General features: G+C 35.5%; 1 protein-coding gene across 7 annotated transcripts in view; it reads right to left on the bottom strand.

Moving 5' to 3' along the window:
* The window catches only part of TBC1D5 (TBC1 domain family member 5), a 535,195-nt gene that overhangs the window by 457,073 nt on the left and 62,250 nt on the right, over nt 1-15,872 (bottom strand). Inside the window, exon 3 of one of the 7 annotated variants that reach the window (XM_041733756.1) lies at nt 4,095-4,232. The exons of the other annotated variants lie outside the window; for them this stretch is intronic. The gene's annotated coding sequence lies outside the window, so the exon portion shown is untranslated. The remainder of the gene's footprint in view (nt 1-4,094; nt 4,233-15,872) is intronic. 7 annotated transcript variants of the gene reach the window in all.

Below are 15,872 nucleotides of genomic sequence, written 5' to 3'. Positions count from 1 at the left end.
CTATCATGAACAAAGCTATTGCATACAATTCCAAATCAGCAGGTTTACAACAAAATTCATTTCCCTCCACTCTCACCTTGCTTGGAAACTGTCTTCCAATGGTACCAGCATTCTCTCAGGTAAGCAGGGAAACTCAAGATTTACCTTTGCTGTGCCTTTCCTGACCTCCTACCCTATATTAATTCATCAAGTTCTATTAATTTTTCAGTGAAATTCTCTCATCAATGAAAGATATGTTGAAGTCCTAAATCTCACAGCACAGAATGTGACCTTATTTGGAAATAGGGTCTTGATAGAGGAAATCAAGTTAAAACGAGGTCATTAAGGTAGGTCCTAATTCAATATGACTGGTGTCTTTATAAAAAGTGGAGATTTGAACACAGAAACAGACACTCAGAGAGGGAAGATTACCTGAAGACACACAGAGGAAACATGGCCATCTAATGGGAATGATGTATCTATAAGACAAAGAACACTGAAGACTGCTGGCAAACACCAGAAGCCAAAAGAGGCTAGAAAGAACTCCCCTCTAGAGCAGTCTGAGAGAGCACGGTCTGCCAACATCTTGAGTTTGGACTTTGAGCCTCTAGAACTGTGGCAATAAATTTCTACGGTTTTAAGCCTCCTGTTTTCGGGATTGTGTTACTAAAGCCCTGAGAAAGTAACTCAACAACCCAGAAACAATTTGAACCCAGTTATCTAAACCCTGTACCACCAAACCTGTGCCTGATCTCTGAGTACTACATCCCCACACATGCAGCTGGCCATGGCAATTATTTTGTACCATTCTTGCTCACACTCAATTACTGAGGCCTGCTTCCTAAATATTGTATATTTCTTTAATTTGTCCATTTTTCCATGTCTAGGTAACTAGTCTAGTTCAGGTCATCATCATCATGCCCTAGACTGGTTACCATGCCTAGTGTCTTGCCTCTCTCTAATTCATTCATCTTCAGCAAACCAGACTTTCTAAAATGCTAATCTGACCACACTTTTAGATTTTCAGTGGGGAAGACAATGAGCGGCATCCATGATATCTCAGGACAAAGTATAAGTCTAATGTCTTTGGCCTGACTGGCAAAACTACATATAATGGCCTCTGAGACTAAAGGGAGAGATCATTTACCACATCCACCTCAAATTCAAGTACCTTCAGTTCCTCAAACACACCAATGCCTTTCACCTCTGCCTAGAACTCTCTTCCCTTTATTTAACCATTCATTCATTCATTCATTCACTCAACAAAACATAGTCCCAAGCTAGATAGTCCACAGAAAATAAAGCAAAGTTCCTACCTTCATGAAATCTATATTCTAAAGAGGGTGTTAAAAGGATCATAAATAAAAGTAAATAAATATACACTACCTCAGGTGCTATTAAGTGTTTCAGAGATAAGTAAAGCAAGGTAAAGGAAATAAGAGAGGCTGGAAGTAGAGAAAAGAGCAAGATTATTTTAGATAATGTACTCAGAGAAGACCTAACAAGGTGATATTTAAGAAGAGATCTGAAGGAAGTGAGGAAATAATAAGCCTTATGGACACCTAAGGGAAGGGTTCTCCCCCCCCCCAAAAAAAGGAAGAGCAACAGCAAAGACCCTATGTGGGGCAGACCTACAGTGTTTAAGGAACATCACTGAGGCTACTGTGACTGCAATAGGGGAAAGGAAGAGAATGAGAACAGATGAGGTTTTAGAAAGTCAAACTGTATATGGCCTTGAACAAAGCTCATTGTAAGATTTCAGAAATCAATGAGCAAAAACGTGGAATTTTTGAGTAGCCTGATCTGACATTCATTATAAAAGAATCACTTTGGTTTTATGTAGAGAACAAACTTGTTGGGGAAGAGTATAGTATAAAAAGGCATCAGAGGAAAAAAAAAAAAAAAAAGGCATCAGTTAAGACGCTCCTAGGAGTTTCAGATGAGACGGAGTGGTGGCTTGGAATGCATCAGAGATGGTAGACATGGCTAGATTCAGGGCAACCTTCTTGGGTCCCCTTCCTCTTTGGGAGCTATGTAGTTTCACTAAATAAACTTTCCTTTGCTATCACTCAATAAACTTTGCTTTGATGCCCAGCCCCAGTCCCCTACCCCCCAAAAAAGAAGAAGAAATGGCTGGATTCTGATAATTACGATGAATATATGCATAGGATTAAATAAGCCATCTTTTAAATTTATCAGCTTAATTTTAAAAGTAATATAACAAGGCCATAATTTCAAGTAGGTAAAACTGATTTTTACTTCTTCTCTCCTACTCGTAAGGAAAAATACACAAGAAAGAGAGAAGAGGAGAGAACATTCTAAACAAGCCAAATAGATATCCTTAAAGGAAAGAAAACAGTATGTCACACTTTTGAATTTAGTCCCATGACTCCAAAGCAAGGCTTTCACACAGTAGCTCTGTATTTATGAAAGCACTCTCTTCTTTTCACCTGGTTTAAAGTGGTGAAGGAATTTTATTCCCTTTATACAAAGGGATCATCTTTAATGCATGCTACCCACTGATGTAAGTCTGAAGTCTTAGATGGTGGCTTAATGTGCAAAGTGGTGAATGTTAAAATGGTGACTTTGGGTATGGCATCTCTGAGCATTTAAACTTCATTATAGAAGGTAATTCCATCTTTTAACTAAAGAAACAAGCATTCAGATTTTATACTGTGTTCACACATGAAAATTAATTCATTTTATTAGAGTACTCCTAATACTATCAGATCAATTCAATCACTTGTTAACAAACAACAACATGGCAACATTACTATTATTAGGATCACTGCATATACTTTTCCTTGGTAATTAAAAAAAAAAAATCAAGAATTTTTTATATCCCCTTTTTCAAAAATTAGTTGAAGTTCAATTATTCTTAAAAAAGTGAACTCTCGGGGATCCCTGGGTGGCACAGCAGTTTAGCGCCTGCCTTTGGCCCAGGGCGCGATCCTGGAGACCCAGGATCGAATCCCACATCAGGCTCCCTGCATGGAGCCTGCTTCTCCCTCTGCCTATGTCTCTGCCTCTCTCTCTCTCTCTCTCTCTCTCTCTCTGTGATGACTATCATAAATAAATAAAATTTTTAAAAAAGACTTTATTAAAAAAAGTGAACTCTCGGATTTGAATTGAAAAATATTTTTTAGTCTTTTTATTGAAATATAATTGACATACAATACTTTATTACTTTTAGGTGTAGAACATGATTCAATATTTGTATATATTACAAAATGATTATCTGACTAAGCCTAGCTAATATCCATCATCATACAATTACAATTTTTTATGAGGAAAACTTTTAAGATCTACTCTCTTAACAACTTTCAAATACACAATACAGTATTACTAAGTATAGTTACCCAGCTATACCTAAAGAATCTTTAAATATTCAGGAATATTTTTATTTAAAAATTAAACACTCAAATAATTAGTCCATTTCCAAATAAAAAAGAATGAGTTTCCAAAAACAGAAAAGAAGATGTTTACAATATATGGCTTTATCATCAATGAGCATCTGAGAATACAGACAATCCAAGTCCTGAATGTGGAGTCCAATGTTTAACTGCCAATCACCCAGCTGCCCAAATCTCAGCAATAGCTTGAGGCAGAGTTTCACAACAAATAACACCACATACCATTAGACAACTATCAGAGGACCCAGAAATGAAGGCGAAGAGAGAAAAAAATGAACAAAGGAACAAAGGTATTAAGAAGTCAAATAATCTGGTTCCCCTAGCCTATATACTAGAAATGGCACGACATTAGTCCAAGAGACACATGCTACCATTTATCCTTCACAGGTATCTCTCTACCATAAGTTATATCACCAGACCTGTAAGTCTAGGTGCTCACAGTAATGCTTGATTTTTGAGACTTAGTAGCAAAACAAAAAGTTTATGTGGCTTCAAGTTGTTTTCAAATACTATGCCCATTAATTTACTCTTTTTCCACAAAAATTCCATAATTACCCTCTTCACCTCAATGAAGACCAGTAGGCTAACAGGATTAGCGTCAATATCAGATGTCTTTTGTTGAATCAGGAGTAGACCATGAGTTTTATTCTAGAGTTTTTTAACGCCCAAGCAGGCCAAAAATGCCAGAGTTAAAACTCTTACCAAAACCAGAAATTCAAGTTCCCTTTGACTCTGTCTGAAAGCCTCAGGTCCACCAGAACTTATCTGAAGGGTAAAGGCAGATTTCCTGGGTCAACAGAGTTTCAGCATAAAAGAGTGGTCTTTTTGGAACAAGAGGACCTGGAGAACAAAGATTTTATCTTAACCAAATGAAGAACCAACCAACTCTTATTTGGTGAAAATATGTTCAGAGACTATACACCAAGTTCTCACTCAAGATTAAGTAAAACTGGTCTAAAGAACAGCCTTTATGGATCTGATCTATTCTCCAATAAAGGACTTTCTTTCTCATTTGCCATTTTATTAACAGATTTGTAGTAGAATTATCAACCCTTTCTCTATCTGCTATATGGAAAAGTATAAAGCATTTTTATTTTATTATTTTTTAAAGATTTTATTTATTTATTCATGAGAGACACAGAGAGACAGAGACATAGGCAGAGGGAGAAGCAGGCTCCCTGTAGGGAGCCTGATGCGAGACTCAATCCCAGGACCCCAGGACCACAACCTGAATCAAAGATGCTGAACCACTGAGCCACCCAGGTGCCCCTAAAGCATTTTTAAAAATCAATACTACACTATGTTTATCATAAGAAAATGAAAATGAATTACAAAAAAGGTTCAAAACTACATTAAAAAAATCTCAAATGTGCAATGAGAAAATATTTAAAAGTATAAAAAGGCTCCTTAAGCTGTTCTTCAAGTATTTATTATAGATGTTTCCTTAAACTAGTGAAATTTTTTTTTAAGTGAAATTCTTCTATGTTGGGAAATAAACTGTCCAAAATAAGGACAAATCAATACAACATCAACTGATAATACAAAGCATACAACAAATTCACGGACTCTAGCAGCATATCTTATTATCATTTTAAATGGGAAAAACAGGTAAATTCCATCAACAATCAAATCCAGAAATATATAGCTTAATCAGAATGACAAATACTCTCGGGTTTTAAAACTGATATATATATAAAATCTATGAAGTATTTTTGCTTTGGATTTTGTGTTACCATATTATTCTATAACAAAATTAGATTTATTTAATCAAATGAAAAACAAAAGAGTTAAAAATATCTGAACCAGAAAGTTTGTTGGAACTACCATATGATCCAGCAATTCAACAAATACATAGAATGCATATTCACAGCAGCACTATTCACAATAACCAAGAAACAAAAACAGCCCAAATATCCACCAATGGATGAACAGATAAACACACTGTGGTATAAACATACAACGAAATATTATTTAGCCATTAAAAGAAAAATGTACTGATAAACACTAAAATGTGGACAAATCCTGAAAACATTATGCTAAGTGAAGCCAGAAACAGAAACAAAAGAATACTTACTGAATGATTCCATTTATATGAATTACACATATAAGTAAATCCAGAGACAGATGTGGATGGGAAAGGGTTTGAGGATGGAGCAAATTTGGAGTAACTGATTAATGGGTACAGGTATCCTTTTGGAGTGATCAAAACATTTTGGAACTAGATATAGGTAGGTGATGGTTATATAACACTGTCAATGTACCAAATGTCACTGAATTATTTACTTCAAAGTCGTTAATTTTATGTTATGTTAATCTCCCCTGAATTTAAGATAAACAAACAATGAAGCAGCCATATTACTAGTAATAAAACCTCATGTACCACTGATACCATATATTGAGCATATCAAAGAACATCATCTCTGTTGTATTCTTCCCAATAATGCATACCCTCAATCTGATCATAAGAAAACCTCACACAAGCCCAAATTGAGGGATATACTAAAACATAACTGACTAGTACTCTTCACAAGTGTCAAGGTCAAGAGAAAGAGAAGAGTGAAGAACTATTACACATTGTTGAGGGACTAACAAGATTCGACAACTAAATGAAATGTGGGTTCTAAGACTAGATCTTGAAACAGAAAAAGGTATTAGTGGAAAAACTGGTAAAACCTATATAAAATCAGTAACTTAGTTAATAGTACTGTACCAATGTTAATTTCTTTACTATTGGAAATTATGCTATGGTTATATAAAGTGTAAAGTATGTTATATAAAGTACTTTTTACCCAGCTTCCCCTGGTTTTGTAGGTTTTGTAATTGCTGCAAGTCTTACCTATTTCAAAGTAAAGAATAAAAGGAAGGAAAAAAGAAATAAAGGGAGGGAAGAGAGAGGTCCACCAACCAACTTCACTTCATGAATATATTTATTAGGAAATGTTCAAACAAATTAACTGAATGAGACATAGAGGGGTTATTCTAATGGCAAAACTTAGTTCACAAGATCTGCATCTGCTTAACAGATAATGCACTCATTTTGGAAGGAGGGAGTAAATTCTTCAGTTAAGTCACAATAATTAAATCTTACAAACCAGGATAAGTGGGAAACTGAGTGGGGAAAAATTAGACAGGAAGACAAACCATGAGAGACTCCTAACTCTGGGAAACAAAGGTTGCAGAAGGGGAGGTAGGCAGAGGGATGAGGTAACTGGGTGACAGGCATTAAGGAGGGCAACGTGCTGTGACAAGCACTGGGTGTCATACTATATGTTGGCAAACTGAACTGAAATAAAATAAAATTTTAAAAAAGAAATCAAGATTTAATTTAAAAAATTAAAAATTTAACTAGTACTAACATTTTCAACATAAAAATTCAAAGTTAAAAGACCCAAAGTCCAAGGGAAAAATTAAAAGAAAACATTGTTGTTATTCCTATAGGTTACAGCTACATTGTAAATTTAATACTGAAGTGAAGAAAGCATATTTCTTGTAGCAGAATGAACAGAACACAGGACTTAAATCAGTTTAATAATTTAATCAGATTTCATTTTACTTTAAATCTGTAGCCTTCTCTTTAGATACACTGTAATACAAAAGATTAAAAAGAGATTTTGATATATAATCAACTTAAATCAGTTTTTGGACATAACACTCCTAGTTGTCATACCATTATGTAGGAGGTATGTTCCTATTAAAAATAATTCCCTTGAAAAAGAATACAGTGACCAAAAGGACCAATTTCTTAAAATAAAACTACCAATGTAAATTCTGTAAACATTTTTAGTTTTATTAATCATATTTAACATTCCAGCAACCAAATTGTGTATATAACTACATTACTAATAAAATCATCTTCAGTAAATCAAATTACCAAAAAAGAGACATTTTAAATAAACAATCAAGATTTAAGAACCACACACTCTCATAGCTCTCAGAAGAAACCAATCCTTCTGACAACCTTGGTTTCAGAGACCTAGCCTCCAGAAACCTGAGATAATAAATCTCTATTACTTAAGCCACCTAGTCTGTGGTACTTTGTTCAATAGTCCCAGAAAAGAAACACGATTACCAAGAAAAGAAACACGATTACCAAGCCACAAATAAAATAGTGTACTCCTATATCCCCACAACAGTCTTTCCCTGGAAGAGCATTCCAATTAAAGGTAGCAGCATCTGGGTGGTTAAGTGGCCCACTCTTGGTTTTGGCTCAGGTCCTGATCTCAGAGTTGTGAGATCAAGCCCCATGGTGTGGGCTCCACGCTCAGCCTGGAGTCTTCTTGGGATTCTCTCTCTCTCAATAAATAAATCTTTCAAATAAAAGCTAGCCATTTTCTCAGCTCTTATAGACTAGACTATTTGACTGAATATGTCAGTCATGATCACTCCCTAAAAGAAGCTGCCTTGAATCCAGTCCCTGTGATACAGCTGCCCAATTCTGTATCATGACAGCAACAATGGACTGGACCTTGGGTGGGTATCAGGCTGAAGGTCATCAATAAAGTAGGACATTCACTACCTGGCTTAAAATGATGGACTTTTTCAGATTCTCTGTGCCTCTCAATTTGATCTAAAAATCTCAGAAGAAGTAAAAAAATATAAAATAAAAATCTCAGAAGAAACATGCCTTCTGCCCTGGCTTCTACAGCAGGAAATTAACAATGTGAGCTAAAATAATATGAACACTGAAGCCCTCTTGGAACATAGAGAGAAACATGGCATAAAGAATAAAGCTAAAGGTTTTATTATGTTGCCTTAAAACCAAAACCACTTCCTAAACAGTCTTAAAAACAAACCCTGTTCTTATTACTCCTTTTCCGTTGCACACACATCTTTTAAACCTGAACCAATTTCAGACCCGCCCTACAAACACAAAACAAAGTAAAACAGAAATAGAGACCCAAATCCAGATCCTACACTCAAGGAGTTCATTCCAACACATATCAAATATTTTTTTAATATGAGCATATTTTGTGTGAATGTATTTCATATGCTTTCATATATTTCTTCAGTAGAAAAGGATGAACAGGATATTTCATTAGTTGTCAGTCATACAATACATACAGAAATAAGTGGACAGTTTGATTACCTGGGCCCACACCACTGCTGGGATGAGATGTGGACTTGTCAGGGGACAATAGGATGGCTGGCTCTCAAAAGATGTCACGGAAAGGCAGTCATTACCATAAGGATTTAATAGGCCCTAGGTCTGGCCTTCAGCCACATTGGATAGAAAGTGGATTCTGAAACAATTTCAAGAATGGAATCATGACTCAGAGACACAAAGGACATTTGTGTGTCACAGGATCACCACCCATGTAATGGCATATCTAGCACATTCTCTTTGTAGACAAACTTAAACAGCAAGTCAGATAACCTGAACAAGTACAGATTTTTTAGAATAAGAAGAGACAGAAGACCCAGGTATTCAGGGCATAACACCACCCAATACACAGTACTTACAACAGAAACTGCTGTAAGAGTATTACATATATCATCACAACTCTATGATGTAGGTACTACTATTACCAACATTTTACAGCTGAATAAATTGTGGCACAAAGAGGTCGAGAAACTCGTCCAAGGATGCACAGCTAGCAAGTAACGAAGGCATAATTTAAACCCTGTCTGCTGAAGTCTTTCTCTTAATCACTATTTCACCTGCAAAGAAAGGCTAGGGTATCCATCCACACCCCCCTGCATTTATGTCTTTATAAAGGGGCAGAAACCCGAATATTAAAAATCTTCCATATTATGCAGGGATGAGTACTAGCAGCTTCAACCTCTCGGCCTCTCCTTTTACAGTGTGAGCAGACCGATACATCCACACCCCTCGTGGCATATTCGGCCCTTAGCTGCATCAGTACCGTTGATCAGGCAGTGCCAAGGCTTGCAGAGCCCATCACTCATTCTGCTTCTTCAAAGACTGCATATCTGCTCTCTTCCTCCCTGTGAAGATTTGAAAGTTTACCTCTCAAGGCTTATCTTCTTCCCCGCATTACGATACGCTTGAGTAAAGCCCTTCCTCAAGTTCAAATTATTAACAAAAAACATTTGTCAACTGTCACTACTGAAAGTTCAGCTACTTCGTACAAAAACATAAATATACTTAGTACATTTCTATAGTTCCTCCACTAAAGCTCATTCATGTAATCATACATTTCATTTCTTACTATGTGTACTACTATGTACACTACCAATAAGCTAAAAATATGCATACGATACTATCACATTGTCCCCAAGCAGCTCAAAAGCAGGTAGAGGGAAGCTGAGCTTAAAGGAAATGACAGGTGCTCTTAATAACAGCTCACTTGCAGTGTGACAAACCAGGAGAAGGGAAAATATCATGGGACAAAACTTCAGGAAGAACAAGACGAGACAGAAAGGGTCCTAAAACAGAGTAAAAACCACACGTCAACATAAAGAAACAAGATTTTCAGCTAAGGATAAGGCAAGCTGTTCAAAATGATTAGACTGCAGATGGCAAGAAGGTCAGACCATGAGGGACCTTTTGTCATCTCTAATATCTAAAATAGCCGTAGTTCTTACTGTAAGAAAAATCCTCAACCAAGGAATATCAAAATTTTACAGTTTTAAAATGCCCACGCATAATACAGATTTACCCATCCCTGAGAAGTGAATGTTCCCTGTGCTAAGAAGAGTCATTATAGGAGAAAAGAGTGCACCTGTTTTTTTAAATTTTAATTCCATTTACTTAACCACAGTGCAATATTAGTTTCCGGTATACAGTACAGTGATTCAACAATTCCATACATTACCTTGTGCTCGTGACAAGTGCTCACCTTAATCCCCATTGCCTTTTTTACCCGTCCCCTCCCCCAGAGAGAGCAATTTTTAACAAGAAGGATACAATGATATGTAACATCAAGAAAGACATTTTGACATTATACACTATGCATCTCTAATTTGGAATACTATAAAGCTCTAAAAATAAAATGAGAGGATCTATGCGCTCACTTGGAAAAATGCTAGGATATTCTATCAAATTTAAAATAAAAAGAATGCAAAATGAAGAACAATCTATATCATATGAATATTCTGGCACAGAGATTAGGAGTCCAAATAAGAGACAAATAGGATCCAAACTAGAATACAGAGAACTGATTCCAGAGATAAACATCGGGGAAAAATCAATGAGACTCTGAGGCATAGGGATAGAGGAAGACATCTAGAATGCCTTGACTGGTTTTTAAGCCCTGAGAGAGGTAAACAGATTCCTTATTTATTCTATTAGCTGCTTATCAAATTGTTCAGTTATGTTTAAAACTATCTATGGTCAATTTATCACAAAATCCAAATAAATGGTATTTGCAATAATGCATTTCTGACACACAAAGGAGGAAAAGAAATTTAAGAACAGTGGACAAACTGACCAAAAAAAAAAAAACCTGGAAAATCTGCACACAAACACATTATTATCTAGGGAAAGATGATCCAAACCTAACACTGACATTTGCTCTAATACTCCTTTAAGGACTTTTTCTCTTATGTGCCAGTATTTTCCTACCTGAAATACAGAATAAGATCTTTCTGTCATGAATTTATAACTCTTCATTTCCAGTACTCTTCCTCAATTATTAAAACTTAAAATTTCGCTATATATACATAATGCTACAATTAGAAAGAAAAGAAAGAAAAGAAAAGAAAAAAAAAAAGAAAAGAAAAAAAAAGAAAAGAAAAGAAAAGAAACTAACTTAGATACATATGGCAGGACAAGCTGCTGAGGACCAGTCCAAAGAACTATATTGTCTTCTTTTGGAGGAGGAAGGAGATAAATAGTAGTGATAATATAGGAGTTTCCTGAGAACATGTCACTAACATTTATTTAGTAATGCAATCTCCTTACAATATACCTGGACCAATAATACTTATTACCCCCAATATGAAAAGCAATTTGTCCAGTTTCTACCTAACAAGAAAAGCCAAAGGGACTAAAAAAAACTACTTAATCAGTACGTGTTCCCACACTAATTTTAATTTCTGTGTTTCTGTAAATAGGAGAATCATCAAAAACTATATGGATATGGGATCTATGGGATCCCTGGGTGGTGCAGCGGTTTGGCGCCTGCCTTTGGCCCAGGGCGCGATCCTGGAGACCCGGGATCGAATCCCACATCAGGCTCCCGGTGCATGGAGCCTGCTTCTCCCTCCGCCTGTGTCTCTGCCTCTCTCTCTCTCTCTCTCTATGACTATCATAAATAAATAAAAATTAAAAAAAAAACTATATGGATATGGGATCTAAACTAGGCCAATAAAACTGAAATAACTTTTAGTCTTCAATGACAAAAAAAAACTCTTGCTTTCTTTCCCTGCTGGAACGAAAGGATGTTTGTTGCTCCAGCTACTGAATGGCAGCTATCCTGTGATCACGAAGGAAATCCGCCTACGACAAACCAAGACCGACAGCCAAACCAAGCTGGTACCTTTTTCATATAGTGTTTGAAGACCAAGCCCTAGAGCCTTCTCTATCTCTGGAATCTTCGTTATGGAAGAAAATAAACTTCATTCTGGCCTAAGGCAGATTTTTGGGGTTTCTGTTATTCAAAGGTGAAAGCACCATAATTTTAAGTATTTTTAAATAGTCTTTCAAAAATAAGTACCTATGTAAAAGCTATTTAAAACTAGGAAACAACTTCACATTTTATAAACAAGTTACAATTTTAGAAGTACAATATAAGCTTTCTTAAATCCATTAAGAGTTTAATCACAAAATATAAATGGCCAGTTAATAGGCAAATAAATAATGGGTACAGGCTAGTTTTACTTGATTGCAAAAAACTGTTTACAATACATTTCTCAATAAAGAAAAATTGAATTATAACCCAAGGGTGGCTTAATTTGTACAAATTTTGAATAATGTCAGATATATTTCCAAAACAGATGCTTAGAGACTCTACAAGGACACTTGGCTCAATCAGAAGCCAGATTAAAGTTCCATCTGGAGCCTAATGGCTCCATGGTTCCATTACAATTACCCAAGTCACCAAAGTGAGCCTTAATGGTTGTACATCACAGAATCTCTCTTGTAGGTATATATCTTGCCCCCAAAACTAGAAAATCATGTCATAAAAATAATTTTGTGTGCATATACATACAGAGACACACACACACACAGTTCAGTAGGTCTACAAATGTTGCTGTATTTTTTCAGTGACACTGAACTTTTCAATATAATTTTTCATTGGTTATTTATCAGCAGCTTTCATTTTTAGATACAATTACTGGGATATTGTGTCATCACTTTTGCTTGACATGGAAAGTACAAACGTTCACCTTCCCTTTTAATCATCCTCCAGAGTAACTCAAATACCTAGCATAGTCCTCTGTAGGGTTTCCCTTTCTCAGATGCTATCACAGGATTATCAGATCAGGAAAACTGAGCGAGGCCACTTTGTCTCCTAATTTCTACTTCTAAAAGTTGTCACAGAGCCACAAAATTCTAGATTAGAAAGGTACTGGAAAGTAGCCACCATCTAGACCAGTGATACTCAAAGTATGGTCTCTGTTCCACTGCCTGAACATGCTCAGTTTGTTTAAAACATTTTATAGCAATCTGACAGAATGAGCTTGTATTTTGTCTTTGTTTTTTTTTCCTCTGGTCTAGGCGAGGGGCCCATATAAGCAGTCTGAATTCCACCTGAAAATATGTTTTTTGACCTAGCAAGTTTTATTTTAATTTGAATGCCTTTAGATAGGACCCAGGTCTCTAATTTGCTAAACTGGCAAGGTATTTGCATCTATTTAGCTAGTTAGCCCTAGAAGGCATCTGAGTGTCCAATTCACTAGATCAGTATTACACAAACTGTAATACCCGTTTGTGAGTAACAAAGCAATTTAGAAAGTTGCATACAGCAATTTTCTTTCTTTTTCTTTAAGAGTCTGGCATTGCATGACAGGATATAGTATGACATACAAAAAGTGGAACGCACACACTATATGTATACACAGATATATTTGTATATGAATATATGTATGTCAGTCCTAGGTTATGATTTAAATTTTATTTCTTACCGTAGTTCATGGGAAGAATGAATGAACTGCACTGAATGAACTGCGCTGTACCAGATTGGTATCTTCACTTTACAGATATAGAAGCTGAGACTCAAGGTCACAGTCAGTTGGCAGCAGTTCAGTGCTCCTTTCTTACATTCTTGATCATATGTTTGTGCACACAATGACTACGAAACCAATAAACAGAAAATAAAAAATATATGTCCCAAAACTAACACTTAAAAATCTTAAATCAATTAAAAAATTATACTTAAAGGAAAATTTAAATACTAAAAATGAAAAAAAATATGTAAAAAAGACGTATTTGATTAAATAAATTTAAAAGGCCCAAAAATAAAACAAAATGAAACAAAAACCCAACAAAGCAATACTTCAACTCAGTAGTTAGAAACACAGAATGAAATACAGGAAAAAAAAATACCACCAACATGCCAGAAAAGTGTCAATTTTCTTAATATATAATTTAAATACCTGAATAGCAGGCAAATGATAGTGAAGGAGAAAATTATAAAATAAATACAAATGGTCAATAACATTCAAAATATACACTAAGATACACTTTTCACCTATAACATTATCAAAAATGTTTTCTTAAGTAATAGTGCATGCTATTGACATGAAAATAAAAGGGACTCTCAAAAATCAGTGCTGGGAGTAAAACATATGAATTGTGGCAGTAAGTATCAGAATCCTTAAAAATGAAATTACCCTTTTATCCAATAATTCTACTTCTGCAATTTATATCTATAGCTCTCATTATTTTGATAGGGTATGTGTGTGTATAAGCATTATCCAAAATATTTTAAATGCAGTATCATATATAATAGTGAAAAATTCTAATGAATTTTTCTAGTTATCAATGGTTAAATCTAGTTATCAATGGTTAAATAAATTATGGTACATCCATACAATAGAATGTTGTACATCTATTAAAAGAGGTGACTTAGATACAAAAGAGGTATGTATTTTTCCTGCCCATATATACCATTAAATGAAAAACAGTAATAGATATGTAATATTCCATTTTTATATTAAAAAAATCTTTAAACACATCTAATCCCTTCTTACTAATAAATAATCCAGTATTTTTAGAATAAACTGACCAGTTACATTTTCATGTAGAATTTTCTAATATGACCATTTTCTTTAAACAGAAATAACCAAAACTGTTACCAAAAAAAAAAGAAAAAAAGAAAAAAGAAAAAGAAAAAAAGGAAGAAGGAATAGAGGAAGAGATGGAAGGAAGGAGGGAAAGAGGTAGGCATACAGGCAGGCAACAGGAGTTAAATGTTGAAAATCTCACTACACAGTTAAACTATCTACAGCCACTACCCTTCTGAAAGGACTCCAAGTCTAGCAATTAAGTAAAGGAAAAAAAAAAAGTTTGGGGCAAGGAGAAAGTAGCCGCTGAGCATCCAGAGCAGTACACGAAGTAGGCATTAATACAGAGACCTCATCTCTACCCAATGTGCACTCTTTGAAAGACATGATTAATACAAGCCCTGTCTTTTTTTTTTTTTTTTTTTAATCAGGAACTGACCAGACATATAACAGCCAAGAGTTATCAGGTCCCCTTGTGAGGCAGTGAGAGCATTAACAGCAGTCAGTAAAGCTCAACTGTAAGCATCAACAGAAATGGCTAGCAGCAGATCTCATGACACAAAGGAACCTGTGATGCAGACAAGGAAGACAGACTTCTCCATAAGCGCAAGGGTTTAGGGCACTGGGTCTTTTTTTTTTTTTTTTAAGATTTTATTTATTCATTCATAAGAGACACAGAGAAAGAGAGGCAGAGACACAGGCAGAGGGAGAAGCAGGCTCCAGGCTGGGAGCTTGATGTGGGACTTAATCCCAGAACTCTGGGATCATGCCCTGAGCTGAAGGCAGATGCTCAACCACTGAGCCACCCAGACGTCCCAGGGCACCAGGTCTTAATTTACTCCTAAAAGGATCATTATATTACCTTGCAGATAGGCAGATTTGGCATAGCAACCATCGTATGTAATCATCTGCTAGGTATTCTAGCCCCATGTTCCAGACATCTCTTTTATACATGTATAGGAGGCAGAAAAAAACAAAGATCTCAAATAATTTCAAGGTTAGAACGTAAAACCTCAACTATCCTTAACATTCACATACTCAAGATAATTTTTCAAGTATAATGATTTTCTTTATTATACAGACATATATATAATAGAGGCAGTCCCCAAAGGCACAACAAAACCAAAAACATTCCCATGAACACTGGATGGAGGTCCTTCCTTCACTGAGATACACTAACCAAAATGTCAAAGCATTAAGTAGCCTCTTCATAAAACAATAATCTCTTCAAAGGTAAAGAGTTCATACAGATGTCTGAAATAGGGGAGAAAGCTGTATGACAGAACTAACACCACCCATAATCAATACTATGGGTACGGAATATTTACTTTGGAAGGCAAGGCATGCCAT

The sequence above is a fragment of the Vulpes lagopus genome, chromosome 19, assembly GCF_018345385.1.
Source record: "Vulpes lagopus strain Blue_001 chromosome 19, ASM1834538v1, whole genome shotgun sequence".
NCBI lineage: Eukaryota > Metazoa > Chordata > Mammalia > Carnivora > Canidae > Vulpes > Vulpes lagopus.
This window is presented reverse-complemented; position numbering and strand designations above follow the sequence as displayed.